The sequence below is a fragment of the Salmo trutta genome, chromosome 1 (genome assembly GCF_901001165.1).
Source record: "Salmo trutta chromosome 1, fSalTru1.1, whole genome shotgun sequence".
Lineage (NCBI taxonomy): Eukaryota > Metazoa > Chordata > Actinopteri > Salmoniformes > Salmonidae > Salmo > Salmo trutta.
The window spans coordinates 13191458-13217275 of NC_042957.1; positions in this window are offsets into that span (position 1 = coordinate 13191458).

Below are 25818 nucleotides of genomic sequence, written 5' to 3' on the forward strand. Positions count from 1 at the left end.
TCCATGTAAATTCAATAGCTATTCAATTGATGCCATGATTTCCATGAATTCATCAGGGTTGGGGATGGATTACAAAAAAAATTGTAACTTTAATCCGTTACGTTACCAGCAAAAATATTGTAATCAGATTACAGATACTTTTGAAAAACTAGATGATTACTTCGGGTATTACTTTTAAATTCAGAAAGGATGTGACACTTCTCTGTTTTCTCAATGACATTCAAATCAGCATTGAAAAAGGATCAAGTTTAAATTTGTTCAGCGAGTCTGACCATAATTCAGAGACAACTATGATGAAACATCAAATGTGTTTGATGGATCGCGGGAAAAGAGCAGGAATATGCTTTTGCAGGCTACAGTCCAAGCTCTGTCTTCCAATGGTGCGACTACTGTCAGCATGCAAATAAATGCTTGGAGGTAAGGATGACAGCAGTGGTGTAGTCTACGGCGATACGGATGTCACTTATTATTGATATCTACATAGTGCATTGATGTGAATCACACTGCTACTCTCTCATTTAGCTATTTGCGCCTTCTGGATTGTGGTTGTTCTAGATAGCTGTTCACAAATCTAAATGTGTATTTGAACCCAGTAATGACTGAATTCAAGAAGTTTAAGCTGCCTATCAATCATTGTTTTTGAAACCGCTGGACAGCCAGTGAAAAATGCGCTCTTGCAACAGCTGCATAGTGAGGATCCAAGCCTATGTATTAAAAGTGGGTCTTTTATTGCTCAATCTAATTCATGCTCTTAAGCTCATAAGAAAAATAAATCCATAGGCCTAATGCACATATGCTCAAACTCTTTTTTTGATAGATTTAAAGGGCAATCTGTAGTTACTACATACGTTTTTGGACTTATAAATGATATATTCATTGATTAAGAATATAACTGTCAGGTGTGTGTGTACTGGTAGTGAAGTCAGGTGCAGGAGAGCAGAGAGTTGTGAACAGGCGCACACTTTATTGAGGCAAAATGCGCAAAACAGTCACAAGAATTATGTTTAACAATAAACATCTTCATGAAATAACATGGAAAAAAACAAACCAGTCTGGCGCGTTAACAATAAACACGTAACACAAACAATTCCACACAAAGACATGAGGGGGAACAGAGAAATAAATACATGTAGTGTGATTGGGGAATGAAAACCAGGTGTGCAGGGAACAAGACAAAACAAATGGATAAATGAATAATGGAGCGGCGATGGCTAGAAAGCCGGTGACGTCGACCGCCGAACGCCGCCCGAACAAGGAGAGGAGCCGACTTCAGCGGAAGTCGTGACAATAACTAATACATACCTCATGAGCTTAGTTCAACTGTCACCTTCCATCAGAACCCAAAATATAAGCTTGTTTTACTCCAATGTTTGGAAACATTGGAAACGTAAACAAACACTGAATAGCCTAAAAACATGGTTAAAACAATCATTTTGATATCATGGATGGTCAGTCCTTGCATCCATAGCTCTGTCTATTAATCTGAGAGTGGTTACATTTCTCCAGACCCATCCCTCAGCTTTTTACCAAAACAGAGGCAGGGCAGATGTTTTGTAATTGTTTAATCTGTGGATTTTCCCTTTAAACAGCTGTATATTATCAAGATATCAAAGTGTCATGAAAAAAAGGTAAACAATAGGGCTATAGCAAATGCAGATATGGCATTCATTTTTCACATGTAAATATCACTTTTTAGTAGTGATCAAGGCATGCCATTCCATGAGCGCAGCATTTATTTTTCAACTTCAATCATGTCCTCCATGACAACAAAATCATAAACAACAGAGTAGGGCTGGCTAATAAGTCCTTAGTTTTGGGGTTATACTCAGGTAAAACAATTTGGCTAATCCATACTTCCATATTTCCAAGTCCTATTCTTGAAGATCAAGGGGTATAACATTTATTGGAATGACTGGAATTCTGATAGACTTTGGTTTTTAATGTAAAAATATAATTTAATCATATTATTATATGTAGTAGAAAGCGATGGGTTAGAAGAAACTCATAAAGTAAAATTTAACATATATATATATATATATGGCCAGCTATGTAAACTTTAACATTGATTTATCCTGCAATAGATGTCGTTCAATTGGTAACATACAGTTTTGTCTTCTTCTAATGCCTCTTAATGGAAAGTAATCTAAAAGTAAAAGAATGTAATCAGATTACATTACTGAGTTTGGGTAATCCAAAAGTTGCATTACTGATTACAATTTTGGACAGGTAACTAGTAACTGTAATGGATTACATTTCAAAAATAAGCTACCCAACCCTGAAATTCATGATATGAAAGTTATCCTGTTGCATTGGTGTCATAAGTGAGAGCTCAAACTCCAGGAATGGAGGACACTTTTATCAGGATTCATTTAGTCCATTAGATTCCTTTTTGTTACGTTACAACCTTATACTAAAATTGATTAAATATTATATAAGATATAAGAAAAGAAAATGTTGGAAAAGTCAAGGGGTCTGAATATTTTTCCAATGCAGTGTATCTGTCATGTTTCTAAATGTTTTGTCATTATACCCTCTCTTTGACATTGTTACTAATCCAAATCAGTTACAGCTAATTTTCTGAAACATTGACACAGCTTCTGTCACATTAACCTTTACAAAAGACCAGAATATGTACTCTATGGGCCGGTTTCTGAGACTAAAAAGCATAGATACAGACTAAAAAGCAAACTCTATTCAGATTCTCCATTTAAAGTGCTATTTTGTCCAGGACTAGGCTTAATCTGTGTTCCGGAAATTGCCGCTATGTGTAAATCACTTGAATGACACTTAATTGTCACGACAGTCAGCGGGAGTTACGTAAATGACACTGGAGTCGCTTATGTTACCTCCAGTAACTCTAAGGCTACCAGAGCGTATTAAGACAGAAGAAACTTTTACACATTGTAGCACTAATACCAATGGCAAGTTACAGTCAATGTTCCTAATACCCTTTATGATTGGGATTCTGCAGCTAGAGAAAGGCTACCAAACCCACTGAGAAGCACAAACCAAGCTTCAGTCACGGCAGCAATGAGAAATACTTTATCTGATCAAATGAAGTTCCCATGAGAATCTGAATATAACTAGGTGTCCACTAAAGGACTGTCCTACTATGAACACCGTAATACAGTATGAAAGCTAAACCAAAACTTGTGTTTCGTTGAAAGATTATAATACAATGATTTTGACTTGTTACTGTATTTTTCATAAGTAAAACCCACAGTTCTTGAATCTTGAGAGACATTTCAAACATAACCAAATGAACTTTAGACACCTTTATTAATTACCATATCACGTCTCTTTATTGACATTCAAAAAGCAACACCCAGCAAAGAAGCTGTAGAAAGGAGTTGTTAAATAATTAAGATGGGTATTGTTATGGATCTGTATGCAGAAAAAATGATTTAATTACTCATCCTATCCTTGAACAGCTCTTTAAAAACAAAAAAGAAACAAGTGATTGAAATATCTTTGAACATCTTCCATGTAGTTCAAGAAGGACAGAGGATGGGGGGATGAGGAAGAAGAGAAGCTTGATCACAGATAAGACCTCTTCCTCCCTAAGGACTGCTCAGGGATTTAGAATGGCATACAAGTTTTCTAATCAACCATCTGCACAATTCACTCCGCTCCTCCTCACTATTTCTCCTCTTCTTCTCTCCTCTTCTCCTCTCCCCCTCTCCTCTCCCCTTCTCCCCCTCTCCTCTCCCCTCTCCTCTCCTTCTCCCCTTTCCCCATCTCCTCCTCTCCTCCTCTCCGCTTCTCATTTCCTTCTCTCCTCTCCCCCTCTCCTCCTCTCCTCTCTGCAGTCAGAGTGGTGGGGTGAGATGTGCTGTGATGCCTCACCAGGCTCCATCAAACCCAGCAGATCAGATAGTGGCTGGGTCAGCTGCATGGCCAAAGGTGTGAGGCTGGAGGCTGGGTCCTCTGTGACGATGCATGTCCAGAGGTTTGAGTCTGAAGGCTGAGGCTGAGTGGGACTGACAGGGAGAGAGGTGTGAGGCTGAGGGGGGATGACAGGAGGAGAGAGGTGTGAGGTTGAAGTTGAGGGGGATGACAGGGAAAGGTATGAGGGTGGAGGCTAAGGCCGAGGGGGCTGACAAGAAGAGAAGTGTGAAGATGGAGACTGAGGCTGAGGGGGGCTGACAGCGAGAGGTGTGAGGGTGGAGGCAGAGGCTGAGAGCGGGCTAAGGGGGGCTGACAGGGAGAGGTGTGAGGGTGGAGGCTGAGGCTGAGGGGGACTGACAGGGAGAGAGGTGTGAGGGTGGAGGCTGAGGCTGAGGGGGACTGACAGGGAGAGAGGTGTGAGGGTGGAGGCTGAGGGGGACTGACAGGGAGAGAGGTGTGAGACTGGAGGCTGAGGGGGACTGACAGGGAGAGAGGTTGGAGGCTGAGGCTGAGGGGGACTGACAGGGAGAGAGGTGTGAGGCTGGAGGCTGAGGCTGAGGGGGACTGACAGGGAGAGAGGTGTGAGGGTGGAGGCTGAGGCTGAGGGGGACTGACAGGGAGAGAGGTGTGAGGGTGGAGGCTGAGGCTGAGGGGGACTGACAGGGAGAGGTGTGAGGCTGGAGGCTGAGGCTGAGGGGGGTTGACAAAGAGCACATGGCTCAGGAGGGCTGGCAGGGAGAGGTGGGTGAATATGATGAGAAAACAGGTGATAAACTGCTCTGTAGTTCACAGCGGAGTAATTGGAAGCTGCCTCTTGATCACACTTGAATATTCAAGTCAGGCTGTGAGTTTGTCCTTTGAGTAGGTTGAATATTCAAGTCAGGCTGTGAGTTTGTCCTTTGATTAGGTTGGCATGATTTTGGTTGGTATCAATTTGTAGAAAATTAAGTGTTCAGTTTGTGTTGCTGTAGTTTGTTAACTTGAAGTACATGAATCCCTCTCTCCTCTTTCCTTCACACAGCAGACAACCAGAAATGAACAGCAGAAAAACCCAGATAGCTTTGGCATCTCCATAAAGAGCTCCTCTCAGTGGATAGAACTGTGAACTCAGGTGTGAATATGGACATGTGTACATAAATGTCATATCTTTCAAACATTGGCCCATTTAATACGACAAAGTGGTTCGCAGATAGTCACTGCCGTGTTGGATTACGAGGAATATTGATCGCTCTGTGACGAAAATAGACACTGGACTGATCATCATTAAAAAAATTGCATCATTGAACCTCATGAGGACAAGTGTTTTACCCAGAGTACCATGCATTTGGAAGCTCAGCATTGTTTTTGCTCCGTACCAATCATAATAGAACCATAACTTGGATAGCAATCACAACACAACAGTGGCGCAACATTTAGGCAGGAGCAATGCCATTGTTGGATCCGTTCAACTGATGTGCATCTATAGTCTACGTTGAGTGTTTTGTGCAAATAGCCTACCCATGAATCCTCATTCATCTATTATCCATTGATGATAGTGTGTACGTTGTCCATATTAGGACATCCTCAGTCTCTGCAGGAGTTGGGGATATCCTAATATGGACACTGTATATATGAAACAACGGAGATACTGTATTTGCAGAGTTCCAGTGTTTATCTGAATGGAAAGTGGGAGAACATTTCCCATCACTTTATTAACCATTCAATGACATTATACAGCTGCTTTATTGATTTGTCATTATGACTTGAAAAAGCGGGGTCCCATAAAAAGTAATTAGATGCTACAGCATGCTGGGACGCCGGGCCTCAGTGTGCTAACTAAACGAAACAGAACAGCACGCTGCCTGATGCCACGGATTGTAGAGCTTCCGCAGCACGTTCTTTGGAGTCACTTCAGCACCATATGCCGCTGCATCTCCGCCTTGACCTCCGGCATATGTCTGATGGTGTGGTGCTTGACGATGTGCAGATTTGAGCTGTTTCTTTCTGGTGCTGCTAGAGGCAGGTGGCACACACACACACGCACACACATGTACACACACACACACGCACACACACACACACACACACACACACACACACACACACACACACACACACACACACACACACACACACACACACACCAGAGGAGGCTGGTGGGAGGAGGTATAGAAGGATGGGCTAATTGTAATGGCTGGAATGGATCAATGGAATGGAGTCTAACATGTTGTTTCCATGTGTTTGATGGATTTGGTACCATTCCATTGATTCCATTCCAGCCATTACAATGATCCCGTCCTTCTATAGCTCCTCCCACCAGCCTCCTCTGACACACACAGTGGCAGAGCAGGTGGGCTCTTAATGATTGGCTCCCAGCTTTCTGCACGCTACTAGAAAACAAGTCAACGAAATGCCTTACACTCCAGATGTGTCCGCTGCATAATGGAAGAGGCATCAGAACGCAACACAAAGCATCTACCCCTTCCCTGGTTTCTTTAAACTTGCCAGTGTGATTTCAGTCCTGGTTGTGAAAGTTAAAAAAGATGTTCCGGAACTTTGAGAACTACGTAAGTATTTTTTAAACCTCCCGCTTTGGTCAGGATGTGTCAATGTATAGTTCATGCATGCATAGTCTATGAGCAAAATCACTGTTTTTCCTCAATTACACATTAAATTCCTAGTTTGAAGCGACTGTTTTCTGGAAACTTTGTGGCACCATTTTGAGAACTGCACACTTGGCCCACGTGGTCCAGGCACCTAGCAATTCGAGTTCCAGGCAATAGGTTTTCGCTCGCACGAGGGGGGATCAAATTGCCGGGGGACCTACAGAGAATTACTGTTTCCGATTTTTTGCTGCTGCAGTAATGAGCTTGCTAGGAGTATGTATATAAATCTTCTTAGGGCTAGCTAGGCCCCTTTTTTCTCCACTTCCTGCCTGAATGATGTGCCCAAAGTAAACTGCCTGTAGATCAGGCCCTGAAGCCAGGATATGTATATAATTGGTACCATTGGAAAGAAAACACTTTGAAGAATGTAGAAATGTTAAAATAATGTAGGAGACTATAACACAACAGATATGATACGAGAAAATCCAAAGAAAAACCAACCAGATTTTAAAAAAAATGCAATTCCTAAGACTGCTGACAGCCTGTGGAAGTCAATGTTCAAGGTTTCAGGCTTGTAACTTCAAAAACGAATAAGAAATATCAGTTTTAGCAAAAGGACACAGTCTTGGAAATTCATGTTTGCGCGCACCATGAAGACATTACGCACCTGCTAAAATCAGTTTCCTATTGAACATACTTCTTTCTGTAAGAAATATTAGAGTTTGATTACATTTTAGGGTATCTGAGGAGTAAATAGAAATGTATTTTGACTTGTTGAAACAAAGTTTAGGGGTAGATTTTCGGACTCCTTTCTCTGCTAGTTGAACGAGTGGATTACTCAAATTGATGGCGCCAACTAAACAGACTTTTTGGGATATAAAGATTTTATCTAACAAATGACACTACATGTTATAGCTGGGACCCTTTGGATGACAAATCAGAGGAAGATGTTCAAAAAGTAAGTGAATATTTAATCGTTATATGTGAATGTATAAAACCTGTGCCGGTGGAAAAATATTTTGATGTGGGGCGCTGTCCTCAAACAATCGCATGGCATGTTTTCGCTGTAATAGCTACTGTAAATCTGACAGTGCAGTTAGATTGACAAGAATTTAAGCTTTCAGCCGATGTAAGACACTTATATGTACATAAATGTTTAAAATCCATAATATTTATGATTATTTATTTGAATTGCGCGCCCTCCAGTTTCACCGGAAGTTGTCCCGCTAGTGGGACACCGATCCAGTACGGTGCCTTCGGAAAGTACTCAGACCCCTCAGGCCAAATAGTTATATCTTTGTTTTATCAGAACAGAATCTTGATTCTCATGGTCTGAGTGTCTTTAGGTGCCTTTTGGCAAACTCCAAGCGGGCTGTCATGTGCCTTTTACTGAGGAGTGGCTTCCATTTGGCCACTTTACCATAAAGGCCTGATTGGTGGAATGCTGATTGGACATGATTTGGAAAGGCACACAGCTGTCTTTTTAAGGTCCCACAGTTGACAGTGCATGTCAGAACAGAAACCAAGCCATGATGTCAAAGGAATTGTCCGTAGATCTCCGAGACATCATTGTGTTGAGGCACAGATCTGGGGAAGGGTACCCAAAAATGTCTGCAGCATCGAAGGGCCCCAAGAACACAGTGGCCTCCATCATTCTTAACTGGAAGAAGTTTGGAACCACCAAAACTCTTCCTAGAGCTGGCCACTTGGCCAAACTGAGCAATTTGGGGAGAAGAGCTTTGGTCAGGGAGGTGGCCAAGAACCCGATGGTCACTCTGACAGAGCTCAAGAGTTCTTCTGTGGAGATGAGGGAACCTTCCAGAATGACAACCCTCTCTGCTGCACTCCACCAATCAGGCCTTTATTGTAGAGTGGCCAGACAGAAGCCACTCCTCAGTAAAAGGCACATGACAGCCCACTTAGAGTTTGTCAAAAGGCACCTAAAGACTCTCAGACCATGAGACAAAGGATTCTCTGGTCTGATGAAACCAAGATTTAGCTGTTTGGCCTGATTGCCAAGCGTCACGTCTGGAGGAAACCTGTCATTATCCCATCATGCTGTGGGGATGTTTTTCAGCATCAGGGACTGGGAGACTAGTCAGGATTGAGGGATAGATGAACAGAGCAAAGTACAGAGAGATCCTTGATGTAAACCTTCACCAGAGTGCTCAGGACCTCAGACTGGGGTGAAGATTCACCTTCCAACAGGACAACAACCCTAACAACACAGTCAAGACAATGCAGGAGTGGTTTCGGGACAAGTCTCTGAATGTCCTTGAGTGTCCCAGCCAGAGCCCAGACACAGCGAGCTAGCTTTGCTAATGTTTCTAGCTAGACAGCTAGAAATTGTTGAAAGTCCTTTGGCTACAACTAGTTACATTACTAGCTAGCTAGCAATATGTTGAAGAAATAATTGAATTCACCTATCACCATGCTGTAACTAACGTTACCCCATACCAAGTTGTAACACAACAAAATGTGGAAAATGTCAAGGGATCGAATACTTTCTGAAGACACTGTATAACACCTCTCATCGGGTGTCTTAGGTTAGCCTGCTAGCTAGTAGCCAATGGCATGGCAAGTAAGGTTAGGAATTTAGCTAGTTCGACGGGTATTGCTAGCGACAACACCAATCATTTAGCTGGCTAGCAAGCTAAACATTTGGTTAGCTGGCATCCGGAGTATGGTATGGGGTAACGTTAGTTACAGCATGGTGATAGGTGAATTCAATTATTTCTTCAACATATTGCTAGCTAGCTAGTAATGTAACTAGTTGTAGCCAAAGGACTTTCAACAATTTCTAGCTAGAAACATTAGCAAAGCTAGCTCGCTAGCAACATGACATAATTTATATTTTCTGGAAGCAGTGGGAACGCAATTTGAGTTAGCCCACCAAAGTTGACTTCAAAGTGCGAGGCTGTAGATGTGGCAGTTTTTTTCTCAAATTTGAACATAGAGGTACGCTACTACAGGACTTGCTCTTGATTTGTGCCATTTCCAAAGATCATAAGCCTTAGACCGGACATGGGATTTCCCAGAATCTCCCAAAAAGCGGATGTCCCGCCCTGGAAATGGCCTATTAGCTTCAGCCCCTCACCATTTGAGTGACAGCTAGCAATATGCACATTGACGAGTTGCACAGTAAAAAAAAAAGGCTGGCCCGTGCCTGCCCAGTGTTATCCAATGAGGCTGCAGGACTGGCCCAACAGCTCAGTGACACAGCAAAAAGAGAGAGAGAGCGTAATGACGTAGTGGACATATCTGTACATATATGACGTAGTACGACATTTTTCGGGGACCCGTTTTGGCTCTTGAGTGCTACTTTCAGAACTACTGGCCAAAAAGTATGCAAATCTTTCAGAAAATCTCTTCAACTCAATAGCTACATGTAGATCTCTTTGATGCTACAGCTAGTGGAGATAGGCACACGCATACAGAAACAGAGAACCTTTACAGGCTCATTGTGATGAGGGAGGCAGCAGTAACAGAGGTATACTGTTTTTTCAGCATCGCACGGCCTTGTGGGGGAAACTGTACGTCACAAATGATCAGTCGGCCTTTTGGTGTGATTGACCTGAGCAGGAAATATTCAAGTGGCTCATGCATACACGGAATAGGTAGCAGCACATCAACCAGCCTGGAATGCAGATCTCTCAGGTGTGCTAGCATGACAGCCAAGGTCGCACACGCTGCAACTGACGACTCCAAAATGGTCGGGCTAGAACATTAGTGATAACTTCCATATAAAATATGGTTAGCACTCACTTTAAATTCTCTCTCCATAATGCATTGTAAGTACATTTATAACACTTTAGGAGCTATGCACAATGTATTATAATGCATGGCAGTTTAAGTTCTATTCCCTACAGTTTATACCCAAGACTGGCAGAGCACAATAATGTATTAACTATCTCTGGAGAGAAATCTGTTTCATTTGAATAATGTATTGGGAGAGTGAACCATTATAAAATGCTACATCTGAAAAAATCCTTAAATTATGTCGCAATCTATTTCAGAGTGGGTTTGTAATACATCGTATTGCTATGAAATTGACAAGGGGTAATAACAATGTAGTTAACCAGTATTGATATGTAATTGACAAGGGGTAATAACAATGTAATGAATCAGTATTGATATGTAATTGACAAGGGGTAACATCAATGTAATTCAACCTCTACAGGACCGGTGGGTCCCCCTGCTTGATGGTTGAGCTAATGTAGGCTAATGTGATTAGCATGAGGTTGAACATTTCCCAGGACATATCTTATATTGGCAGAAAGCTTAAATTCTTGTTAAATCTAACTGCTTTGTCCAATTTACAGTAGCTATTACAGTGAAAGAATACCATGCTATTGTTTAAGGAGATTGCACAGTTATGAACTTGAAAATGTATTAATAAACCAAATAGGCACATTTTGGCAGTCTTGATACACAATTTTGAACAGAAATGCAATGGTTCATTGGATCAGTGCAAAACTTTGCACATGCACTGCTGCCATCTAGTTGCCAAAATATAAATTGCGCCTGGGCTGGAGTAATACATTTCTCTTGCATTTCAAAGACGATGGTACAAAAAAAAAACATGTTTTTTTCTTTGTATCATCTTTCACCAGATCTAATGTGTTATACTCTCCTACATTCATTTCACATTTCCACAAACTTCAAAGTGTTTCCTTTCAAATGGTATCAAGAATGTGCATATCCTTTCTTCAGGTCCTGAGCTACAGGCAGTTAAATTTGGGTATGTCATTTTAGGCAAAAATTTTTTTAAAAGGGGCGGATCCTTCAGAGCTATCGATATGTCCCAGCATTTGGTATTTGTTCTGTAATGACATGAATGATAGATAATATATTTCTGACCTGTGGTCCTCTATCTAATCAGATATTGGAGGACCATGGTTCTGGTATAAGGCGTATTGGGTTGATGTGGTGTAGGTCAGAAAACCAAAATTTTCATTTGCATTTGGAAAGTTTTTGCCCCCACCAAGTTTCATTTTGGTGTCTGTTTGATTCTCTAAGACCGGAGAACTACAGTGAGGGAAAAAGTATTTGATCCCCTGCTGATTTTGTATGTTTGCCCACTGACACTGACAAAGAAATGATCAGTCTATAATTTTAATGTTAGGTTTATTTGAACTGTGAGAGACAGAATATCAACAAAAAAATCCAGAAAAACACATGTCAAAAATGTTATGAATTGATTTGCATTTTAATGAGGGAAATAAGTATTTGACCCCTCTGCAAAACATGACTTAGTACTTGGTGGCAAAACCCTTGTTGGCAATCACAGAAGTCAGACGTTTCTTGTAGTTGGCCACCAGGTTTGCACACATCTCAGGAGGGATTTTGTCCCACTCCTCTTCACAGATCTTCTCCAAGTCATTAAGGTTTCGAGGCTGACGTTTGGCAACTCGAACCTTCAGCTCCCTCCACAGATTTTCTTTGGGATTAAGGTCTGGAGACTGGCTAGGCCACTCCAGGACCTTAATGTGCTTCTTCTTGAGCCACTCCTTTGTTGCCTTGGCCGTGTGTTTTGGGTCATTGTCATGCTGGAATACCCATCCACGACCCATTTTCAATGCCCTGGCTGAGGGAAGGAGGTTCTCACCCAAGATTTGACGGTACATGGCCTCGTCCATCGTCCCTTTGATGCGGTGAAGTTGTCCTGTCCCCTTAGCAGAAAAACACCCCCAAGCATAATGTTTCCACCTCCATGTTTGACGGTGGGGATGGTGTTCTTGGGGTCATAGGCAGCATTCCTCCTCCTCCAAACACGGTGAGTTGATGCCAAAGAGCTCCATTTTGGTCTCATCTGACCACAACACTTTCACCCAGTTGTCCTCTGAATATTTCAGATGTTCATTGGCAAACTTCAGAATGGCATGTATATGTGCTTTCTTGAGCAGGGGGACCTTGCGGGCGCTGCAGGATTTCAGTCCTTCATGGCGTAGTGTGTTACCAATTGTTTTCTTGGTGACTATGGTCCCAGCTGCCTTGAGATCATTGACAAGATCCTTGCGTGTAGTTCTGGGCTGATTCCTCACCGTTCTCATGATCATTGCAACTCCACGAGGTGAGATCTTGCATGGAGCCCCAGGCCAAGGGAGATTGACAGTTCTTTTGTGTTTCTTCCATTTGCGAATAATCGCACCAACTGTTGTCAGATAGATACGGAGTTTCCTGTTTCCGGTCACAACTTGCAGACTTGTTTACGCTGCTGTGCGTTTTTGTTGCCGTTTTTACTTTGCTACCTGACGGTTTTTACTTTTTCATTACCGTATATTTTTACTTTTTCCCTCACTCAACTTTTTTTTCATTCAACTTTCCTACCCCGGAGGTTTTATCTGGACATGGTTCGTCAGGACTTCAAACAGCCGAAGCTAAGTAACATTAACATGATGCCTTCTAATTGCAGTCGTTGTGCTCATAATATACAGGAGAACAATCGCCTTACGGCAAGGATAGCTGTGCTGCAAGCCCAGCTTCAGACGCAATCGTTAGGCAAGGGTCATTTCAGTGTAGGAAAGGATGAAACAGCGTCTGTGCCACCAGCAAGTACAGATAGTAACGTAGTATAAACCCCCTCGCACGGTCCCCGCAGCCGGACATCTTTCTCATGGCGTCTGGAGGGAAACGCTGTAGGAATGCTCAACCGGTGTCGCTTATTCAGCCGACAGAAACTTTCAACCGGTTCTCCCCGTTAAGCGAGTCGGAGTTGGAGGCCGAGACTTCTCTGGTCTCTGCTCCTCCCGTTGTGGGGTCTGAGACGCCGACGGCTCCCACCATTAGCTCTGACAAATTGAAAACCCTAGTCATTGGCGACTCCATTACCCGCAGTATTAGACTTAAAACTAATCATCCAGCGATCATACACTGTTTACCAGGGGGCAGGGCTACCGACGTTAAGGCTAATCTAAAGACGGTGCTGGCTAAAGCTAAAACTGGCGAGTGTAGAGAGTATAGAGATATTGTTATCCACGTCGGCACCAACGATGTTAGGATGAAACAGTCAGAGGTCACCAAGCGCAACATAGCTTCAGCATGTAAATCAGCTAGAAAGATGTGTTGGCATCGATTAATTGTCTCTGGCCCCCTCCCAGTTAGGGGGAGTGATGAGCTCTACAGCAGAGTCTCACAACTCAATCGCTGGATGAAAACTGTTTTCTGCCCCTCCCAAAAGATAGAATTTGTAGATAACTGGCCCTCTTTCTGGGATTCACCCACAAACAGGACCAAGCCTGGCCTGCTGAGGAGTGACGGACTCCATCCTAGCTGGAGGGGTGCTCTCATCTTATCTACGAACATAGACAGGGCTCTAACTCCTCTAGCTCCACAATGAAATAGGGTGCAGGCCAGGCAACAGGCTGTTAGCCAGCCTGCCAGCTTAGTGGAGTCTGCCACTAGCACAGTTAGCGTAGTCAGCTCAGCTTTCCCCATTGAGACCGTGTCTGTGCCTCGATCTAGGTTGAGCAAAATTAAAAATGGCGGTGTTCGCTTCAGTAATCTTACTAGTATAAAGACCTCCTCCATTCCTGCCATTATTGAAAGAGATTGTGATACTTCACATCTCAAAATTGGGTTACTTAATGTTAGATCCCTCACTTCCAAGGCAGTTATAGTCAATGAACTAATCACTGATCATAATCTTGATGTGATTGGCCTGACTGAAACATGACTTAAGCCTGATGAATTTACTGTGTTAAATGAGGCCTCACCCCCTGGTTACACTAGTGACCATACCCCCCGTGCATCCGGCAAAGGCGGAGGTGTTGCTAACATTTACGATAGCAAATTTCAATTTACAAAAAAACAAACAATGACGTTTTCGTCTTTTGAGCTTCTAGTCATGAAATCTATGCAGCCTACTCAATCACTTTTTATAGCTACTGTTTACAGGCCTCCTGGGCCATATGCAGTGTTCCTTACTGAGTTCCCTGAATGCCTATCGGATCTTGTAGTCATAGCAGATAATATTCACATTTTTGGTGACTTTAACATTCACATGGAAAAGTCCACAGACCCACTCCAAAAGGCTTTCGGAGCCATCATCGACTCAGTGGGTTTTGTCCAACATGTCTCTGGACCTACTCACTGCCACAGTCATACTCTGGACCTAGTTTTGTCCCATGGAATAAATGTTGTGGATCTTAATGTTTTTCCTCATAATCCTGGATTATCGGACCACCATTTTATTGCGTTTACAATTGCAACAAATAATCTGCTCAGACCCCAACCAAGGAAGATTAAAAGTCGTGCTATAAATTCTCAGACAACCCAAAGATTCCTTGATGCCCTTCCAGACTCCCTCTGCCTACCCAAGGACGTCAGAGGACAAGAATCAGTTAACCACCTAACCGAGGAACTCAATTTAACCTTGCGCAATACCCTAGATGCAGTTGCACCCCTAAAAATTAAAAACATCTGTCATAAGAAACTAGCTCCCTGGTATACAGAAAATACACGAGCTCTGAAGCAAGCTTCCAGAAAATTGGAACGGAAATGGCGCCACACTAAACTGGAAGTCTTCCGACTAGCTTGGAAAGACAGTACCGTGCAGTATCGAAGAGCCCTCACTGCTGCACGATCATCCTATTTTTCCAACTTAATTGAGGAAAATAAGAACAATCCAAAATTTCTTTTTGACACTGTCGCAAAGCTAACTAAAAAGCAGCATTCGCAAATGGAGGATGGCTTTCACTTCAGCAGTAATAAATTTATGAACTTCTTTGAGGAAAAGATCCTGATCATTAGAAAGCAAATTACGGACTCCTCTTTAAATCTGGGTATTCCTCCAGGGCTCCATTGTCCTGAGTCTGCACAACTCTGCCAGGACCTAGGATCAAGGGAGATACTAAAGGGTTTTAGTACTATATCTCTTGACATAATGATGAAAATAATCATGGCCTCCAAACCCTCAAGCTGAATACTGGACCCTATTCCAACTAAACTACTGAAAGAGCTGCTTCCTGTGCTTGGCCTTCCTATGTTGAACATAATAAACGGCTCTCTATCCACCGGATGTGTACCAAGCTCACTAAAAGTGGCAGTAATAAAGCCTCTCTTGAAAAAGCCAAATCTTGACCCAGAAATTATAAAAAACTATCGGCCTATATCGAATCTTCCATTCCTCTCAAAAATTTTAGAAAAAGTTGTTGCGCAGCAACTCACTGCCTTCCTGAAGACAAACAATGTATACGCAACGCTTCAGTCTGGTTTTAGACCCCATCATAGCACTGAGACTGCACTTGTGAAGGTGGTAAATGACCTTTTAATGACGTCAGACCGAGGCTCTGCATCTGTCCTCATGCTCCTAGATCTTAGTGCCGCTTTTGATACCATCGATCACCACATTCTTTTGGAGAGATTGGAAACCCAAATTGGTCTACATGGACAAGTTCTGGCCTGGTTTAGATCTTATCTGTCGGAAAGATATCAGTTTGTCTCTGTGAATGGTTCGTCCTCTGACAAATCAATTGTAAATTTCGGTGTTCCTCAAGGTTCCGTTCTAGGACCACTATTGTTTTCACTATATATTTTACCTCTTGGGGATGTCATTCGAAAACATAATGTTAAATTTCACTGCTATGCGGACGACACACAGCTGTACATTTCAATGAAACATGGTGAAGCCCCAAAATTGCCCTCGCTAGAAGCCTGTGTTTCAGACATAAGGAAGTGGATGGCTGCAAATTTTCTACTTTTAAACTCGGACAAAACAGAGATGCTTATCCTAGGTCCCAAGAAACAAAGAGATCTTCTGTTGAATCTGACAATTAATCTGGATGGTTGTACAGTCGTCTCAAATAAAACTGTGAAGGACCTCGGCGTTACTCTGGACCCTGATCTCTCTTTTGAAGAACATATCAAGACTGCTTCAAGGACAGCTTTTTTCCATCTACGTAACATTGCAAAAATCAGAAACTTTCTGTCCAAAAATGACGCAGAAAAATTAATCCATGCTTTTGTTACTTCTAGGCTCGACTACTGCAATGCTCTACTTTCCGGCTACCCGGATAAAGCACTAAACAAACTTCAGTTAGTGCTAAATACGGCTGCTAGAATCCTGACTAGAACCAAAAAATTTGATCATATTACTCCAGTGCTAGCCTCCCTACACTGGCTTCCTGTTAAGGCAAGGGCTGATTTCAAGGTTTTACTGCTAACCTACAAAGCATTACATGGGCTTGCTCCTACCTATCTTTCCGATTTGGTCCTGCCGTACATACCTACACGTACGCTACGGTCACAAGACGCAGGCCTCCTAATTGTCCCTAGAATTTCTAAACAAACGGCTGGAGGTAGGGCTTTCTCCTATAGAGCTCAATTTTTATGGAATGGTCTGCCTACCCATGTGAGAGACGCAGACTCAGTCTCAACCTTTAAGTCTTTACTGAAGACTTATCTCTTCAGTAGGTCTTATGATTAAGTATAGTCTGGCCCAGGAGTGTGAAGGTGAACGGAAAGGCTGGAGCAACGAACCGCCCTTGCTGTCTCTGCCTTGTCGGTTCCCCTCTTCCCACTGGGATTCTCTGCCTCTAACCCTTTTACAGGGGCTGAGTCACTGACTTACTGGTGTTCTTCCATGCCGTCCATGGGAGGGGTGCGTCACTTGAGTAGGTTGAGCCACTGACGTGGTCTTCCTGTCTGGGTTGGCGCCCCCCCCTTGGGTTGTGCTGTGGCGGAGATCTTTGTGGGCTATACTCGGCCTTGTCTTCGGACGGTAAGTTGGTGGTTGTAGATATCCCTCTAGTGGTGTGGGGGCTGTGCTTTGGCAAAGTGGGTGGGGTTATATCCTGCCTGTTTGGCCCTGTCCGGGGGTATCATCGGATGGGGCCACAGTGTCTTCTGATCCCTCCTGTCTCAGCCTCCAGTATTTATGCTGCAGTAGTATATGTGTCTGGGGGCTAGGGTCAGTCTGTTACATCTGGAGTATTCTCTTGTCTTTTCCGGTGTACTGTGTGAATGTAAATATGCTCTCTCTAATTCTCTCTTTCTCTCTTTCTTTCTTTCTCTCGGAGGACCTGAGCCCTAGGACCATGCCTCAGGACTACCTGGCATGATGACTCCTTGCTGTCCCCAGTCCACCTGGCCATGCTGCTGCTCCAGTTTCAACTGTTCTGCCTGCGGCTACGGAACCCTGACCTGTTCACCGGACGTGCTTGTTGCACCCTCGACAATTACTTTGATTATTATTATTTGACCATGCTGGTCATTTACGAACATTTTAACATCTTGACCATGTTCTGTTATAATATCCACCCGGCACAGCCAGAAGAGGACTGGCCACCCCTCATAGCCTGGTTCCACTCTAGGTTTCTTCCTAGGTTTTTGGCCTTTCTCAGGAGTTTTTCCTAGGGAGTTTTTCCCAGCCACCGTGCTTCTTTCACATGCATTGCTTGCTGTTTGGGGTTTTAGGCTGGGTTTCTGTACAGCACTTTGAGATTTCAGCTGATGTACGAAGGGCTATATAAATAAATTTGATTTGATTTGATTTGATTTGTCACCTTCTCACCCAGCTGCTTGGCGATGGTCTTATAGCCCATTCCAGCCTTGTGTAGGTCTACAATCTTGTCCCTGACATCCTTGGAGAGCTCTTTGGTCTTGGCCATGGTGGAGAGTTTGGAATCTGATTGATTGCTTCTGTGGACAGGTGTCTTTTATACAGGTAACAAGCTGAGATTAGGAGCACTCCCTTTAAGAGTGTGCTCCTAATCTCAGCTCATTTCCTGTATAAAAGACACCTGGGAGCCAGAAATCTTTCTGATTGAGAGGGGGGTCAAATACTTATTTCCCTCATTAAAATGCAAATCAATTTATAACATTTTTGACATGTGTTTTTCTGGATTTTTTTGTTGATATTCTGTCTCTCACTGTTCAAATAAACCTACCATTAAAATTATAGACTGATCATTTCTTTGTCAGTGGGCAAATGTACAAAATCAGCAGGGGATCAAATACTTTTTTCCCTCACTGTATATAGACCAAATCCGTGACTGTTGTAAATACAAAGGAATGGAGAGGACTACGCCTACTCACCATTATCCTAGAATTGTTGATTCAGTCAAAAACCATCACTGACCCTCCAAGACGACTAACAATTACACCCTCCATTTTTTTCTACTCCTTTCAAATATTTTGTATAGTTTTTTCCCCACCCAAACCTATCAGATACCAGAGGTAAAGTAAATCAACTGACCACTTAGTTTGTCCGTTGTGATTTAATTGTATTTGAGGGTTTAAAAGGTCCCTAATACTTTAACCCAAAAAACAGTGACATTGGATCATCTGGAGCAGTGGGTTGAGAAGATGATTGAATGCTGCAGAGCCCATAATGCCCTCTTTGCACTGGTCAGCCCCTGGGAGGAGTGTGTGGGTACTGGATCAGGTCCAAGATCAAGATCTCCTAGTTTCCCTTCGAAAGTCGGCGTATTATGGATGGATGTTTTTTTGGTTTTGTTTCTTTTGTCGAGGAAGGCATATATCAGGACCTTTCAATCATCAGTAATCAAAGTGGAATTCTAGCGATCAGGATGGAGCACCAGGTTAGCTGGTTCTGCGTCATGGAATCCATCACACTTGGCTTTAAATAGTGTTTAAAATGATTTTAAATACTTTAGCTGGGCTTGATTGAGCCTGCCTGTCACCATGAAAACAAAAGAGTAGTTGCAGAAGTGCCAACCCTGCCCATCTGACACTCCGGGCAGGCTAAAGCAAACACTTATAGTCTTTGAAAGATTTCAAATAGTATTTGAACCCAGGTCTGATCCATGCAGCCAACTTTACACTCTTTTTTTAACTTTCAATTCTCATAACAGATGTGCTAGTAAGTAAATTCCCCTTCCATCCCTCCCTCCCGCCCATCCCTGCACCGCTATGTCTTCCTTAATGTATCTGTGCTGCATGTGAAACTCCCTCAGACACTCCTTTTGTTTGGGGACCAGAGTGGGTTTCTTTCATATCATGCTCCATAAACGAGCACAGATCCAGGGGAGTGAGAGCAATCAGGAGGTGAACACATGGAGGCTATGGGGACACTCCACCACACTACAGCTGCATGCCACTCCCTGCCATCGCACAGAGCATTAAATTAAAACTGGGGAGGAGGCCATAAGGTTCGGCTCAGATTAATGCCTGAGAAATGAGTTCTCCTATTTGGAGAGAAAAACTCCTGAGTAAACCTCAGACCTAAAGCACATGAGCTATTGTGTAGGATCGTACAGGAAAGAGGGGTTCGTTTGAAATGAAGAATTCAGGTGAGGTAAAGGATGAAAGGTCAGCTCGGCCGGATCACAGATGAATCCCACGGCTGCCAACAAATACAGACAGTGAGTCATACAGCACATTTCAGCATTCTATCAACCCCCACATTCAACGGCTGTTCTGTTGAGGAGAGGATAATACAATAGAGTAAGAGTAGAAGAAAAGGCCGTGGGGGAAATAGAAAGCCTCAGTGACCCCGTCAGTCCAGGTAATAGCACAGCGGAGGCTCCACTGAGCGATTTAGGCCGCACAGTTAATTCAACCTGACAGGTCCGGATTTAAAATGGGCTTCTCTTCACCTGCCCACACTGGGCCAACTCTCTCCATCCAATCTCTTTGATGGAGGAGAGCAGTGGAGGAGAGCAGAGTGGAGCGTGCACCCTCTTTTCTATCGAGGCCAGGCGAGGCAGCGATGTACTTTAGCAGAGGCAGGGTTCAGCGGAGGGTGTTTTATTTGAGGTGAAATGTTGCAATGTTTTCAAAGTGGACAGTCTCCCGCCCGGGGAACTGGCGAGAGATTAGAGGGTGTTATTAGAAAGCAATGAGCTGTACCATCAGAACATAATCCTCCTTCTCCTCTGGCTGCCTTGTGTGTGTGTGTGCCGTGTCATGTGTGTCGTGTGCGTGTGTGTGAGAGAGGTGAAGTGGCATCAATATCATTGCATCAAATACAGCAATGTGTTCTAGAGAGGGCGGAGGGAAAGGCTTCTTCTCTTTCTGATTCATGTTTTGTTTGTGTCTCAGCTTGGTTGCTTAGTGCTCACCTGGACTGAATCATTGATCTTCTGCTGCAGGTCCTTAAAACTCTGCCTCTGGTCAGCCTGAACCCCACCACCAAGTTTGAACACGAACGAGCACCAAGGCCTGGGATTGAGGGATCTGAACTTCAGATGCCTGCCTCTCCAAACTTGTAATTCGGGTTTGTAGTGGCGGATTATTGTGTGTCTCTCCTATGTGATGTTGCAATTTCCCCTGGTTTACTATGCCTTGCATCACATCGCCCACCCAAGACAATCATGATTCCCTCGCTAGCATCAAGGGAACAAATCAGAGAAGAGCAAAGCTGTTTCTGATTACATCAACGGTTTGAGAATGAAAAGTGTATTACAGGAAAACCCTGTTATGCATTATTGCTGGAGTAAGTAGGCATACGTGTCTTTTAGTATTTTAGATGAGAAAACTGCTCTCAATGCCTTTATAGTAATTTCACCAACAGTGAATTAAGTAAGTCTGTTCTGTTCTGCAGTGGTAGTTTTTTGGGGCCATTGGACTTGTTAACATATAGGAGAGAGAACTCTTATTGGACAAGGCTTTCCCATAATAAGGAGCTCTTCTTTTGACAGGAAATCAATTCCTTCTGTAGCCTACTTCTACTCCTATCAAAATAAATAGATATTACGAAGTTCAGACACAAACTATAAAATACATGCAGTAAAGAGATCAATCCAATTCCATCAAAACAATGGAAATGCCATGGAAACGCATAGGGGAAAGATCCTGAATCTCCTCATTGCCCCCCAGTAAAAGTATCCTACATTTCGTCTATTGGTTATATGTGTATTTCACACTATGTTGAGATAAAAATCGGGGGAATACATATGCAGGATCTTAATTTGATCTCAAAGCAATATTGTACAACTGTAATTCTTGTTTGGATGTCAACCCCCAATACATGTTCATGTCAGCATCACCAATCAGCTGCATTACAGTTACCACTGATTTCTGTATGCTAGCTATGCTACCAGTTTATACGAACAGGAGATAGCTGTAACTTCTTCTAAACCTGAAAAGGGACAACTTGTTATGTTGTACAGCGAAAACCTGACTTTGCTAACCACATTGTGGGCCTGTTACAATACATACATAATGATGGATTTGATGAATATCCAGTCTGTTAGAGCAGATGTGTTGTATCAATCCGGCGTCCTTCTAATATCCCCCACAGTCTGCGTTCCATTGACTTCTTTACCGCACCTACAGTATGTAAACCTTGTTCCTGAACACCCGTGTGGTCAAGAATGTGAAGTGGCTGTTACTAGTATTACCTACTATCATCTAGTACTTGGAAAGATCTCTTAGAATCCTGTTTTAATGTCCTCTCTCAGATTCTCTACATCCTCTGCTAGGACTTTCAAGGACTGTAGCTATGAGCGTAATTCAGTGTCACAATCAAGCCTCTTACATTTTTTTATTTCACTTCAACTTATTAGGGCATATCTTTTGTGCTTAACATTCTGCGTAACAATGTCATTAAGCCCTTAACACATCCGTTTAGTAGTTAAATATAATCTGTTCTCACACTTGCCACTGAAATGGTCTTAGTACAGAAAAGGGATTAAGTCATTTGAAAAACACAAATATTTCCTTAGGTTTATAATCATGTTTTTGAGAAAGAACAAAGTCATTATTTTTTGTTTGTTTTGTTGCAGACTTCAAAGACAACAACTTAATTCTGGAATAGCTTTGTGGAGCTTTTGTTTCTCACCCTCTGCAGTTTTTGCTTTCAAATGGAATAGTCCTCCCCCACTGCATATTTGAAGGGACTCTCCACTTTTTATGCCTCCTTCCATCCCAGTCATGCATGGTGTGCCTGTGTAACGGAGTGATGCTTCCCCCATCTGTCCTCCATGTGTGGGTCTCTACAGCTGTGGCACAAAGGCTCTTACGACATGACACGACCTCAATGCCCACACTACGTCTGTCTGCCATTCCCATTCCCATCCTTTCCTTTCCTCATGTCTTACCATAAAACTCGGCAATGTTTAAAAACCCAATACAAACACAGCCCATGATAATCATTCTAAGTTCATCCATCATAAAGCACAAATTGGTCGACATCATTGTAATTATGAGAGATTGAGTTTAGGGATTGCATGGGGGAATCATTTTCCGTAATTGCAGCGAACCATAAATGCATGTTTTTATTGCCTTCATAAACTCTTCATGTTGCATGCTTGATGCTGTCAGAATAGTTTAGGATAACAGCGTTCGCTGTCGGTTGCTGCTGTTTTGCAGCATTACTTATTTGAGTAATAAAACACAGAAAAGACAAAATGGGAGATCATTTCCCCAGCTCCAAAATAACTGGGGTAAAACAGTCTAATATCTTAACATGGTTGGGTTGTTATACTGTAATTTGTGTAGTTGTACCCTAGCTTTTCTGAGATAAATTATTACGTTGAATTGCCTAGAGGAATGGATCCAATTTTGCAGACAGCGTCTACTGAGTTCAATCAGTGTATCTCTCTCGTTCTCTACCTCTCTCTCTCTCTACCTCTCTCTCTCTCTCTCTCTCTCTCTCTCTCTCTCACTCTCTACCTCTCTCACTCTCTACCTCTCTCTCTCTACCTCTCTCTCTCTACCTCTCTCTCTCTCTCTCTCTCTCTCTCTATACCTCTCTCTCTCTACCTCTCTCTCTCTCTCTCTCTCTCTCTCTACCTCTCTCTCTCTACCTCTCTCTTTCTCTCTCTACCTCTCTCTCTCTACCTCTCTCTCTCTCTCTCTCTCTCTACCTCTCTCTCTCTCTCTACCTCTCTCTCTCTCTCTACCTCTCTCTATACCTCTTTCTCTCTCTCTCTCTACCTCTCTCTCTACCTCTCTCTCTCTCTCTTCTCTCTCCTTACCTCTCTCTCTCTACCTCTCTCTCTACTCTCTCTCTCTCTTCTCTCTCTCTCTCCTCTCTCCTCTCTCTCTCTACCTCTCCTTCTCTCTCTCCTCTCTATCCTCTCTCTCTCTCTACCCTCTCTCTCTCTCTACCCTCTCTCTCTCCTCTCTCTCTCTCTCTCTCTCTCTCTCTAACTCTCTCTCTCTCTACCTACTCTCTCTCTCTCTCTATCCTCTCTCTCTCTCTCTACCTCTCTCCTCTCTCCTCTTCTCACCTCTCTCCTCTCCACCTCCTCCTTCTACCTCTCTCCTCTCCTCTCTCTCTCTCTCTTCTACTCTCTCTCTCTATCTCTCTCTCTCTTCTCTCTCTCCCTCTTCTCTGCCCTCTCTCTGCCCTCTCTCCCCTCTCCTCTCTCTCTCTCTCTCTCTCTCTCTCTCTCTCTCTCTCTCCTCCTACCTCTCTCTCTCTCTCTCTCTCCTCTCTCCTCTCCTACCTCTCTCTCTCTACCTCTCTCTCTCTCTACCTCTCTCTCTCTCTCTCTCTCTACCTCTCTCTCTCTCTCTCTCTCTCTAGATGTTGTCTGGATGCTGAGAGATGCAGAGGGAGCTTTCAGCTCCAACTCCGATCATCCACAATCAGCCAGATTGCGTCAGACCTGGGGAGAAGAGATTAGAGAGAAAATAGTTATGTGGTGCTGTCGTCTGGTCCTCTGTGTCACTGTCCCTTCTCCCACACTTCTCAGTACTGATGGCAAAGTTAAACCTGCTCACCTCCTCACCTCTGCAGATTCCTTAGTGTCTTCATCAGCAAAATGCAGTGTGCTTCTCTCGTTGGATTATCCATTACTTTTATTATATTTCTCACAGCGCTGTGTAGTTAGCAAAAAACAGGCTTTCATTGTGAAATGATCATTCTCATTCTTGGTGACTCCTTTGCTCTTTTAGAAGAAAAAAAATGGACATTGTGACATTGTGAGTTAAACACCCAAATTATTGAAAACATAATGCTTTGTGAGCTAGTGAAATAGTTGTGATTACGGGTGAGAGAGGCAACACAGGTAGACTGTTTGTGTCTATTAACTGCGATGAAGCCAGTGATTACATTTAGAGATGTTACTTTTCTTCAAGACTTCCACATTGATCTAGCTCCAGGGATCTTGCCAAAGGATGTAGAATCATTGAGAGGACACTATTTGTGACATTAATAATGGACTTTTCCTTTACTGGATCTAATATTAAATGGTACCCTCTTGTTTTAGATCTTTTCAACCTGGATTTATTCAACCTGGATTTATTCAGCATGGATTTATTCAACATGGATTTATTCAACCTGCATTTATTCGGCCTGAATTTATTCAGCGTGGATTCATTCAACCTGGATTTATTCAGTCTAGACTAATTCAACCTGGATTTATTCAACTTGGATTTATTCAGCCTGGACTAATTCAACCTGGATTTATTCAGCCTGGATTTATTCAGCCTGTATTTATTCAACATGGATTTATTCAACATGGATTTATTCAACCTGGATTTATTTAGCCTTGATTTTATTCATCCTGGATTTATTCAGCATGCATTTATTCATCATGGATTTACTCCTTCTGGATTTATTCCACCTGGATATTGTCATCCTGGATTTATTCAATCTGGATTCATTCATCCTGGACTTATTCAACCTGGATGTATTCAGCATGCATTTATTCAGCCTGGATTCATTCAGTCTGGATTTATTCAGCCTGGATTTATTCAGCCTGGATTCATTCAACCTGGATTTATTCAGCCTGGATTCATTCAACATGGATTTATTCAGCCTGGATTCATTCAACATGGATTTATTCAGCCTGGATTCATTCAGCCTGGATTCATTCAACATGGATTTATTCAGCCTGGATTCATTCAGCCTGGATTCATTCAGCCTGGATTCATTCAGCCTGGATTCATTCAGCCTGGATTTAGCTACTAAACAATAATGGAGAGTCTCATTAAAAGCCACACTATAAATAACCCTGTCGAAAGACAAAAGTCCCAATTGTTCATGTGATGTATTGCTCTGTGTCCCCTCATGCCAGATGTTGAATTGAACAAATAATCTATTTCATTGCACTTCTCATAGTTCAGTACTGTGAGGCAAAAGAATAGTCCCAAAAGTGCTAACATTTAAATCAAGCCCATAAAGTTCAACCCAGGTCCAATGCTAGGTTAGCCACATCTGTGTTGTGATGTTGTGTTCTCACATGCACACGCCCGCATGCACGCACGCACACACACACGCCTACTCATTCCTGGCAGACAGAGAGAGGGGAGTGGGGGAGAGAGGGGGGAGAGAGAGGTGGGGATGAGAATGGGGGAGCAATCCTGAGGTCATTGCTGGCTAGCTAAAGGGCCTCTGGCTGCACTTAGTTGCCTGGAAGTGCTGAATGATAATGTCTTGTAATGGTTTTATTTCTAAGTTTGGATTTAATGTAGTCTATGAGCTATGTAG